Genomic DNA, 8,867 nt, shown 5'->3' on the forward strand with positions numbered 1-8,867 from the left:
CCCCCCCCCCCCCCCCACACACACACACACGGTCTTCCATACTCATAGGGACTTTGCATTGACTTCCATACATTTAAGAGTCATTTCTGTAGCCTAAACCTAACCACCCCAGTACATACCTGACCCTAAACCTCTCTTAAAGGGGCAGTATTGTGTAAAATCAACTCTGAGCTTGATCTTATGTTGCAATGTCAGACTCATCAAAAACATACCCAGAGTATTGCTTTGACTTGTTCATGCAGGTTTGTGAAATTCTGTAATGCCCTGAGACAGCCATGCAGGAGAGAAAAGACAGCTGGCTGGGCCTTGAACTGCCCGTTAGGTGCAGCTCCTCCTCTGGGCTGTGTCTCCATACCAAGTTTCCTCATCAAAGAGCACGCCACCCCTGCGACTCCTGCAGGCTATCAGCAGGAACAAACTAGAAAACTAGCAGTCATTTTTGGATTTAAAAAATGTCTTTGAAGAAATGTATTTTTTGATGCCAAGGAGTATCCTTCCCATGGATAACACTTAACGGTTTGACTTCATTTTGGAAGTCTACCAATGAAAAAAATATATATTTGTCAGCCACTTTACGGATAATAGCTTTCTGAGCAAAAGGATAATAAAATAATTGCTGATGTAATATTTTTCCTATAATTATTACAAAAACACAAAATAAGTATAAATAAGTATTTATATTTGTGTATAAGCTGTTTAGATTGTCAAAAAGCCTGTGTTTTTAGGGTTATTAGCGAAGTTCATGTACTCAGACCAGTAATATTTGGGGTCACAAGTTTTTGCCATGGATATTTTGTGGGTCAGCAGACAAAAAGTTTGGGAACCACTGCAGTAGATGATGAATTTACATGAATTGATATGATTATGTACACCTGTACGGTACAATAATTCTGCTGCTGCAGATATTTCAAACATGAGTGGGAAACTATAAAAAGCACCCACTCTCACAAAGTTTAAATTTAAACATCGCTGAGGTTCAGGTCAGTTTGGGTTGAACTCACAAAGTCAACTGAGAGGGACTGAGGAGACTTCTGGGATTTTAATTATTTGGAAGAAAAACAAAATGTTTGTTTCTTGACAAAAAAATGTTATCAATCAGTTTAATCCATTGTAAGGCTGCTTGATATCATTACATGGTGAAATAAAGGCCTTGTCAATCAGCTTTACTCTTAGATGAACAGACTTTTTAGCAACGCAGATGTCAAGATTTAAGCCCAAAAGAAAAACAGAAATCCCAGTTTGAAATATAAACTAAAAATTAAGACACATAAAGACAACAAAAAATACAAACTGCATCAACTGAAGAGACATAAAGGAGTAAAAAAATATGACCCATTTGGAGGGCCATAACTACAAAAAAAAAAAAAACTTTAATAATGAAACAAGATTGAAGCATTGGTACAAAATAATAGTACACCATGACAACCAAGACACACTGAATGAGTTTAATTATAAACAATCAAACAAGCCACAAAATTACCATAAAATGCTTCTAAATGAGAGAAATATTAGTTGTGAGATCTGAGAGCAGCATGAAGGTCTGTTGCTGAAAGCTGGTGAAGAAGCTGAAAACCTTTAATAGCAAAACTGTTAACGTGTGTTAAACAGCAGATTTTAATGAAAGTAGGAAAATAATTATAAAAATGCAATTATATAAATGCTGACTCAATTATTTGGAAGAATGATAAAAGTTAATTTGTTGGAAAGATATGAAACTATTATATGTATTTACACAAGCTGATGTTTGAGTGGTGGAAGTTTTTTGTTATGCTGATGAGGGTGTGAAATTATTATATTTGTATGTGTTTATGTGTATATGTGTGCATGTATATTTTTTGTTAAATAGGGGCAGATATAGGATTTTTTTTCTTCTGCTTCCTTTCATTTTATGTTTTTTTTTTGTTGTATTGAAACTTGTTTTGTTTTTAACCAAAATGAATAAACTATTAAACATTAAAACAAAAGTAGAAAAACAGCAAACAAGTGTCCAACAAGCTGAAACAAACAGAAATCAAAAAGTTGCAATGTGTTGTAAAATAGCTAAAACAGCCAAAGTTTGCAGAAAACAGCTAAAATGCAGCTGAAATTAGCAAAAAAAAAAAAAAAAAAGGGGGGCAGGAGCAAATGTCTACTGAATTACACAGAAAGAAACCTAAGTGGCCAGCAAAATGTGAATTTATCTTGAAAACAACACATTTAGCAAATCAATTAAAAAAAATAAGTTAAACATTAGCCAAAACCCCTTGAATTAGCAAAAGGAAGCTGAAATAAGTACAAATTAGCACAAGAATTGCAGAAATGAGGTAAAATGATCAAAAAAATTAAAAGAGAAAAGTAGCAGACACGAGTTGAAATGAGCACAAAGACGGTGAAAGGTGTGCAAGAAATTTCATATTAGCAGATAATAAAGTCAAGAAACAGAAATCCCAGCAATTCGATGTAAAATAACTAAAATTATCCTAGAAGAGCTGAAATGTTGCAGAAAAGGCACAAATTTGCTGAATTAAGCTGATATGGCAAAAACTAAAGATTATACTTTCAAGTGTTAAAAATGAGTTAAAAATACACCCAGAACCCACAGAGTGGCGACAGATCCAGGGTCCATCCCCCCGGTGACATTCTCCAGCTCCTCCGGGGGGACCCCAAGGTGTTCCTCAGAGAGGAAGAAGTTTTAGGTCTTCACAGTAATCTGCAGACGTCCTGACCCTCTGCAGCCGACTCCCTCCACACTCAGGAGCAGGGACTGAGCCGAGGCCTCCATCCTGCCGTCACTCGTCTACAGGACTCCCAGAAAACTGTACTCTTCTCTTTCAGGCACAGACTCTTCCTTCAACCTGGAGGCAGTGTTCCCACCTGGTTCAGGTTGAACACCCTGACCTCACACAGGAGCTGATCATCATCTCTGTAAACTGTCCCGGTGAGGAGCTGAGAAAGCTTTTTTTGGATCAAACTGGGGCTACAGAAACGTGAGAAGAAACCCAGACCCAAAGTGGTCAGATTTTTACCACTGAAAAATGAATCTGCTGTAATGAACACAACCCAGGACATGAAGGGTTATGGATTGTGACAGAACTGAAGGCAGCGACAGAGAGGTAACAAGACAGGAGTCTGATGTAAATTCACTGATCTCACAGTGATCCTGGTCACTTCCTTTCCTTACTCATCTTTTCTCCTTCAGTGGTACAAAATCTCACTGTGACGCCTGCAAAACAAACCTGGGCCCTGATGGGATTTATCTCATCAAGTGATTTGTCTCAGTCTGTTTAACGATTTGTGTACTTCTGTAATACATTTTCCACTTTTCACTTCAACATACAAAGTCTATGCTAAAATTGTATGTTCCTGTCATTGCCTTATCGTAGGCATGGCTAACACAAAACACTGAACATTATTTATTATTAATGATATTTTAACGTTTTATTAGTCATATTAACTTGTTTTATTGTAATGCTTTTATGGTTTATTGCTTGTAAGCACTTTGTGATGTTTATCTGTGAAAGGTGCTATACAAATAAAAATGTACTTTAACATAAATTCTCTGTAAGCTAAAGGTCATGGTTTGAAGGTTTGTCTACATAAAGAAGCATTTTTACTGTGTAATAAGTTTGATGAGTTTCTGTGTGAAAATCAGAGGAAGGATTTAGAGTGGAGTCATGTTTAATCTCATGAATTATTGTATTGTTTTTCATTTAAGAACATTTTAATCCATATGTGAATATTTTTAAAAAGCTGCCAGACATAATGCTTTAGTTTCCTCATCTTTTTACATTTATTTAAACTTTGCTTCTTTTTTTATATCATCTTATTGCAGCACAAACTTAATAAGACTGTAAACAAAAGTGTTGTAAATGTGAGACAGCCCAGCAGTGTTCCAGAAGGACGAGGCGAAGGACGAGGTGAAGGACGAGGTGGAGGACGAGGTGGAGGACGAGGTGGAGGACGAGGTGGAGGGCGAGGTGGAGGACGGACGCGGTGCGAGGAGCGACGGTGAGACCCTGGTGTTGGGAAGTAGCCGGTCCGTGGACTGTGGCGGCCTGATTCACAACACCAGCTGTCCCACCCCACCGAGTCTGCAGATGGCGCTCTGATGGTGGAAGAGTTTTTCTCCTGGTTTTTTTTTTCTGGTTTCCACAGGGAAGCAGGCGAGTGGTTCCACCTCACTGCTTCATCTCCAGGGGGTTCGGAGTCAGCTCTGCCTCCTCCATCTCTCTCCTCCATCTGTGGCTGCTGCGAAGAAAAAACACACAAAAACAAAAAAACATGCAAATGAAGAACCTGAAAAGCCCACTCCATGTGAAGGAACTTCATTGACATTACAGACATGAGAGATTCTGGGACTTCAGGCCCCACCTCTCTTACACCTGCCAGGCATTAGACCACCCACAACCCCCTTGCTTCAGCTCCAGAACGGCTGCTCTTTATGGTTCAAAATTTTAAAAGACAGCCTTTATGCTAATTTTATAATCACACCGGGGCACTGAGGAACATGTGTGGATGTACAGTGAAGAGGGATATAAGCTTTTACTTAGCATATGAAATGAGTTGGGATTAAAACAAGATAAAGAGCACAGTGAAGAGCGGAGGGAGCGGCACGAGAGCGGTCACTCACAATTCGCCTCCCGTGAAGCTCTTTAAATCTTCCTGACTGCTCTCAGGCACCGGAACGGGCCCAGCCGAGTGTTGAAAAAAAGAGCAGGGGCCGTTTTTACCAATTATTGCTCACTTCAGGTTGAAGCGTAGAGGATCGGCACGATTAATAAAGGCATTTATGGAGGAGGGAGAATCACCCATCACAGTAATGAGCCCATCAGTGGGGCGGGCTCCTAGAAAGTGTTCAACGTTTTCATTTTGGGCTTTTTTAGCGGATAAAAAGGCTGGAGCGATCATAAAGTGTCACAAACTTCATCTCAATCTAAAGAAACGGTTGGAGGTTTTATTAAAAAAAAGATTAATAGTTATAAATGTCAACATTTGTTGATGCCGTTTATATCGGTGGGGATGTTGAACTAAAGTAAAGTTTTAAAATGATCCATCAGCTGGTCAGGCAGGGTTAAATAATATCAAAGCTGCAGGTTTTCAGGTTTATTTGTTGGATTCTTAACAAGAAGGTTGCAGGATCGAATCCCCGGGACGTGTTCTCCTCGTAAACGAGTGGGTACTTTTCAGGTAGAGACCAAAAAACCGTGAGTTAAATTAAATGGTTGCTCTAAGTTATCGCTATAGGAGAGAGTGAATGATTGTTTGTCTTCACGTGTAAGAAAATATTGATGCAATGAAATATTGCGATATTTCATTGTCAGAAACTGTATCGATTTATACGTATACTTATACATAATTAATCAGATTTATGCATGTTTAAAGCATGATGTGCTCTTTATGCTGAGTTTTTTCAAAATATAATCTTTCAGAGAAAAAAGGCAATATCGTCTTGGTTACAGTATTGCAATATATCACGATATATCGTCACTCCTGTACTGTGATATATATCATATCACCAAATTCCCACCAATACACAACCCTGTGGTGACCTGTCCCATTCCCCATCTCTCACTGTGCTGGACATGATAAAGGTAAAGATAACTGATGAATTGTTTCTTATCAAAAGGAGTTTCATTTAAAAAAGAAGAAAGAAAGCAGACGTATTTACTAAACCAAGTTTTGTTAACAGGTTCCACTCAGCTGAGTTGAGTAAATGTAAAACAATGTTCACATTTATTTTAGAAGAAAATGTGAACATTGAGCTGCACTGAGTTGAACCAGTTGTCGTAACTTGGTTAGGTAGAAACCAACCTGCCTACCCTCCCTCCTGAGGGTTGTCAACGTCTTTGTTGGTCTACATCAGATGGAGAGGTTAAATGACCAACCAGTCGAATCCCACCTGAGAAAAGGTTTTGGACAAAGACCCTGACACCCATAGGAGGGAGAGTGATTTGAACGTGAGTTAGAGCAGCTTAAAAACTGAAGCTTGTTGAATGAGAAGCGAAAGGTAGTCGATTAAAAAAAACAAGTAAAGACGTCCAGTTCTGCAGACGCACTCTTTGAAAATCCCGCCAATCCAGATCAAAATAAATGTTTCTAAAAATAAATATTAAATATGTTTAAAACAAATGTATGAACAGATTTTTTGAGGCCTAAATCTTCCATTTATTTTACTTTTATTTATTTATCCCAGAGGTTCTCAAACTGGGGTCTGCGAGAGGTGTCTTGGGGGGTCCTCAGAAAATTTCACTAAATTGTTAATTTGGTTTTTATTTTTCAAAATGCATGGAGAACAATGAACTAATAAAACAAACATAATAAACTTAATAAATATATATATATTCCCATGGCATTTAGGGATTGAAATGACAATATATTCACTAAATTGTTAATTTGGTTTTTATTTTTCAAAATGCATGGAGAACAATGAACTAATAAAGCAAACATAATAAACTAAATAAATATATATATATTCCCATGGCATTTAGGGTTGAAACGAAAAATAAATCATCTTTTAAAACAGCCTGGGGTTTATGAGGGGGTCCCTGGAATTTTTTTCGTCATTGTAAGGGGTCCCCAGACCCAAAAGGTTTGAGAACCCCTGGTTTAAAGTGTGCTAACCTGGTTACACCTGTTTGTCTTGTATCGTAGTGTCTTATATTTAACAGTTTTGTAATATGAATGAATGAATGAATGAATGAATGAATAGGTTCAGCTTCATCCTGACCTCTAGCAGTGCTCTCTGCACAGTGAGCTGACTGTACACTNATATATATATATTCCCATGGCATTTAGGGATTGAAATGACAATATATTATCTTTTAAAACAGCATGGGCTTTATGAGGGGGTCCCTGGAATTTTTTTTCGCCCTTGTAAGGGGTCCCCAGACCGAAATGGCTTGAGAACCCCAACCTTTTGTATTAGGACGTAACAAATAATTGTCTTTAAAGTTTGACGTTTTGAAAATCAAATCCTGACCTATCAGCTTAATAAAAGTAATAATCCAGAGGGTGACAGGTTTATTTATGAAGTGGTATCAGATGTGATACGAGGCATAGGAATGTGAGTGTGCACGAAAACCATCGTTTTATTTTGACACAAGAAGCAATGGAGGAGCTGACAGGTTCTACTCTACTGGAGAAGAATTTCCACTTTTTTTCTTAACGCATCAATTTTATGTTTGTGCAACAATCTTTATTTTATGCAAACGGCTTCAGCAGGGTGTTCTCACTGCAACAATATGACAATGAGACAAAAGATTAGCTTCGTTTCCCCCAATTTTGTTAATTAAAGAAGAAAAAAAGAGCCTCCATTAAACTTGATTTCTTTGATTGGCAACGAGGGAGGGAGGGTTCCTGTCAACGACACGCACGCACCAGAAGATTTTCAAAAGGCAGGAGAACAAAACGAAAGTAAAAAATATAAATAAATAACAACATTCAGGCGTTTTGTAAGAAGAAAGAAGATAAGCCTCGAAATTGGTTTTGAATTCACACGAATGTCTTTGTCTTCGACTGGACCGGTGTGAAGCTTACAGGGAATAGGAGCAGCAGCTGAATTCCTTTAAATAGCCCTGCCTGCCTCATCATATGGTTGCTATGGCAGCCAGCCCCTCGTTTCCAGATAACGTCCACACGCTCAGAAGAGACCCCCCCCCTTCCTCCTCCACCTGAAAGCTATAGATCCAGCCGCTGCTTGGAAAGAAAGAAAAAAAAACGAGGTTTGTGGAAGAGATGCAGCCACTTAACGGCACATATATATTCCACACATGAATGCCTACTTATACAGCGCGAGAAAAAAAAAAGAAAATCAATATTTGAGCGATGCATTTATGCATGATCAATCTGTTGTCTCGCTTCTTCTCTCTCTCTTTTTTAAACACACACCAAGAATGGGTTCAGTTTTTAAAGCATAAAAAGAACAGAAAAGACGAGGAGCAGGGATTATGATGGGAAGCTGCGGACCAAAAGTGAAGCAGATGAGCGAACAGCTGGCACGAGAAACGCGGGCGACACTTGAACAAATGAAGGGTGTAAAGGAGGATGAATGGCGTGTGACTTCTGGAGAAAGAAGCGGGGGGAAATAGCTCCAGATAAGATCATAAAGAGTAGATACCACCTTTTTTTTCTTAAGCACTCTATTCCACATCTCGTCCTCTCATTCCTACCACTCCCAACCCCCCATCCTTTGTCTGCCACCCAGCTTCCCTCCTCAGCCTCTTTATCCAAGCCCCTCCACCGGTCCTAACTTCAGCGGAGGGGTCAAACGGGATGGAGCCGCAGCAGGATTACGAGCAGAACCTGCAGCTCAAGCTGACTTTGTGCACTTATAACTAGAACATGGCTGAAATGTGTGAAATGTATAATACAGGAAGTGGAGATTTAAAAAGAAAGGGCAAAGAAAAAGAGTTTTTTATTCTGTACATGAGAGATTATAAGCTTAGTTTAATGACTAAATTATGAAAAACACTGCGTCAGATTACCCTGTAAGAGAAGAACAAAAAACAAAACCTGTATGAATCAATCAAATCCTACATCACTCAACTCATCATGAAATGAACCATCATTACTAACTCAGATTATTCAATTTAAACAAGACCTTTGATGAAATATTCTGTTGAAATCAAACAAAGACCATTCATTTTAGCTGCCGTTTAAAACAAACATTCGACTGGATTTATGACGTTTTTCTAGATATAAAAAATTTCTGTTTAATTCACACGTTTTATCAGAGTCACGTCAGGTTTCAAACCGTATGCAGCTGCTTCTGTTTGGAGCATTTTTCAGAGGCGAACCGTGTGTACACAGGGTGTGTGTGTGTGTGTGTGTGTGTGTGTGTGTGTGTGTGTGTGTGTGTGTGTGTGTGTGTGTGTGTGTGTGTGTGTATG

At 38.7% G+C, this 8,867-nt stretch overlaps 1 long non-coding RNA gene across 1 annotated transcript in view; it reads right to left on the reverse strand.

The window, feature by feature from the left end:
* Positions 1-3,656: 3,656 nt before the first annotated feature.
* LOC106527889 (uncharacterized) overlaps positions 3,657-8,867 on the reverse strand; it is an 8,645-nt gene continuing 3,434 nt past the window's right edge. The window contains exon 2 of the long non-coding RNA XR_001311438.1: positions 3,657-4,227. This is a non-coding gene — a long non-coding RNA (uncharacterized LOC106527889). The remainder of the gene's footprint in view (positions 4,228-8,867) is intronic.

The sequence above is a fragment of the Austrofundulus limnaeus genome, unplaced genomic scaffold (assembly GCF_001266775.1).
Source record: "Austrofundulus limnaeus strain Quisiro unplaced genomic scaffold, Austrofundulus_limnaeus-1.0 Scaffold347, whole genome shotgun sequence".
Classification (NCBI taxonomy): domain Eukaryota; kingdom Metazoa; phylum Chordata; class Actinopteri; order Cyprinodontiformes; family Rivulidae; genus Austrofundulus; species Austrofundulus limnaeus.